This window comes from Scleropages formosus, chromosome 7 (genome assembly GCF_900964775.1).
Source record: "Scleropages formosus chromosome 7, fSclFor1.1, whole genome shotgun sequence".
Lineage (NCBI taxonomy): Eukaryota > Metazoa > Chordata > Actinopteri > Osteoglossiformes > Osteoglossidae > Scleropages > Scleropages formosus.
The window spans coordinates 21,457,502-21,460,818 of NC_041812.1; positions in this window are offsets into that span (position 1 = coordinate 21,457,502).

Below are 3,317 nucleotides of genomic sequence, written 5' to 3' on the forward strand. Positions count from 1 at the left end.
AGTTTGACAGACACAAAATGAAAATGCGGCTGAGTTTAGGATTCATGGCTCCACTACCTCTTGAGCACTGGTGGAGACAAGCGAGCACTTGCACATGCACAGCTAGAGGCCGTGCTAATGAGCTAGCTGTAGCGGATGTGTTGCCTCATTATCACTCTAATCCAGCGTTGTCCAGGGACGCCCGTTTGGTACCGCACGCTGATCCTTGGCAGAATCCTAAAACGGCCTCCCCAGATGTGTGCCAAGAAAGCTCCGCTTGTTCACTTAAAACCACTCGTTTGCAGTTCAGCCGCAACTAATATAAGACTCCTGGGGTGGGGGTGGGCTGCTGTGGGGTGGTGGGGGGGGGGACACAGGCATGAGTGGGAGAAGGAGAGCAAAAGCTGAAGAGGCAGTGTGAAGCATGAAATGAAACCCTTAATATTGCAGACGAGAAGATTCCATTCAGCATTTTCAATAATAACTCTTGACATGTGGGTTGAGGAGCTGGGTCGCCCCGGCCGGCTGGGGGTCAGCAGTACACCAGCTGAGTGTGTCTTTCAGTGGGCGCGACTCGCTGGCCAGTGGGTGCTTCACCTTCACAAGAAGGTAACGCTCCGACAAATTCTAGCACCTTGAGGTGTGTAAATTTGGCGACCCTCTTGCAGTGCACCCCCGTACACATTTTACAGCTCTTTCTGGTCAATAAAGGTTTCTTTTAAAAAAAACGATTCATTTTTTTTAGCACACACAGTTTCATTGGAAATAACACTATTTTCAACCCGGATGGTTTCGGTGGTGTCATTGCAGTGCAGCAGATTTCTGAGATTTATAGCAACAGCTCATAGGAGCTCAGTAGTGTGAGAGACTGTGGGTTTGATCCTTTTTCAGTCTGCATGGAAGTTGCATGTTCTTCCTGTGTTTGTGTGGGTTTTCTCTGGGTACTCAGGTTTCCTCCCATTGTCCGACGACTTTCCTTCCAGTGAATTCGTGCTGCTAAATTGTCTCTTATCTCAGCCAGTAGTCAGTCAGAATTGGTCCCAAGCCCAGGTCAATGGTAAAGGCTGGTGTCAGGAATGGTATCTGGTTTTAATTTCTCTGCTCTAACCATACCCAGATAGCGAAACCTGGGTTCTCATGGAAAAAATGTGCTGTAAAATGTAGTTGCATGAAAACCGGTGGCAGAACCAAGGGGGTTGTTAGTAGTGTAGTGGTTAGATCTACTGCCTTTGGACCCACAGGTTCAAATACCCCGTCCACCTATAGTACCCTTGAGCAAAGTATGTACTCTTAAAAAAAAAAAGAAAAAATGCTCCAGTAAAATTACGCAGCTGTATAAATGAGTAAACAATTGAAATTTGTTTTGGAGAAAGAGATCAGCTAAATGAATAAATGTCTAATCTCCGTATTTGTATCGCCTCTCTAGAAAAACTGAAAGTATAGTAGTTAGAGTAGCTCCTTTTGGATCTGAGGGTTGTCGGTTTAAATCTCCCCTACTGCTGTAGTACCGTTGAGCAAGGTACTTGCCCTAAATTGCTCCAGTAAAATTACTCAGCTGTAAAAATGGATGAATAACTGTAAGTTGCTTTAGAGAAAATCATCACTTAAATTAACAAATGTAACGTAAAGGCAACACCTTGTTGCTTAGTGGGCGTGGGGTTTATGCCTGGCTCAGGGTGTGTGGAGTTTACATGTTTTTTCCTCTGCTTGCACCCCCACACGTGTCCAAAACAAAGCATTGGCCAACCACCACTGCTCCTCCTTTGCCTTAGAAACCACAAGTGGTCACTAGGAGTTGAACTCAGCTTGAAGGCACTTCTATCTGTAGACTTATAAAACAATAAAATAAATACAGCATCTGGTTTGTATACACGACAGACCACTTTTGTTCAATTCTCCTCATGTGAACTGCATTGGATGAATTTGTCATTGGTCGCTCTCTCCCTTCCAGTTTACTGAAATTTTAGAGGTACAGATGTCCAGTTCCATCCCTTGATAAAGCTCTGACCTTACACAGCTTTACAATGTTTCCATGTGGTGTTATTGTGGGCCACCTTTGAGAACTTCCTTATAACTTTAGTGAAAAGTAAGCTACATTGCTGACATAACACAGCAGCTCTTATGAGTCGTTAAAAGGTTGATCTCATGTACATCATTTTTATGATACTGCACTCATAAAGAGCAACATTTTTCATGTCCTGTATAGATAGATAGATAGATAGATAGCAATAGAGGTTCTAAACTTCCTAGGCTACATCATTTTATATATCTATATCTATATCTATATATATGTACAGTATGTATGTAGTGTGTAGCAGTTTCTCAAATGAAAACTGTAAATGACATGATAGAACAAATTAATAAACTCACCCATGATTAAAAAAACAAGTTCCAAACATTTTCTTGTAGAAGTTTTGTAATTCTGTAACACACACACATCTTCAGAACCACTTGTCCCATACGGGGTCATGGGGAGCCAGAGCCTAACCCGGTAATGCAGGGCGTAAGGCCGGAGGGGACACACCCAGGACGGGACACCAGTCCGCCGCAAGGCACGCCAAGCGGGACTTAAACCCCAGACCCACCGGAGAGCAGGACTGTGGTCCAACGCACCCCCCCTTCTGCAACACATAAAAATATAAATTGTTTGTAGTATTACATCTGTATTGTCTCTTTTGTGTATATTAAAACTTAAGAGGAATTTTAACTATTGATTATGTTCATGATCTCATTAGTAATGACAATTCTTTATTCTGTTTGTCCGAAGCAAATAGTTATGATTTGTTGCTGGGGTAACAGCGATGCAATCTCATGCAAACATATAGCATGCAGATTATTTCCAAAGGTTAAACATACATGCGCACACATTTTTTTCCTCTCATTCACAGATTTTAGGTTTTACGTGTTTACAGTTACATTTAACAAGATGTATGAAATAAAAAATGGGGCGAGCTACAGTATAGGTGTAGAATTTTGGGAGAATACACAGAAATATCTGTATACTGAATGGAGTCAGAGTTTGGTCAGGACACGATGATGCCTACTGACCCCCACTGAGAGACTGACACACCTGAGCAGAGTTCAGGTAATGGGACACAGCCCCCGTGGGCAAAACCCACTCATTTCCATGGTAGGGGATTCAAGATTGGAGGACAAGAGATCAGCCTGAGGGGGTGAAATAAACAGAGAAAATTGCAAATATGAAAAAAAAAAAAAAAGAAAGAAAAGGAGACCTTTTTCTGCCAAGGTCTCTGGTCTTAAGATTGTTTACTTCCATTATTGTTCTTTTTTGTCTGATAATGTGTAAAAGAATACACAGACTGAGAAGATGTACTTGT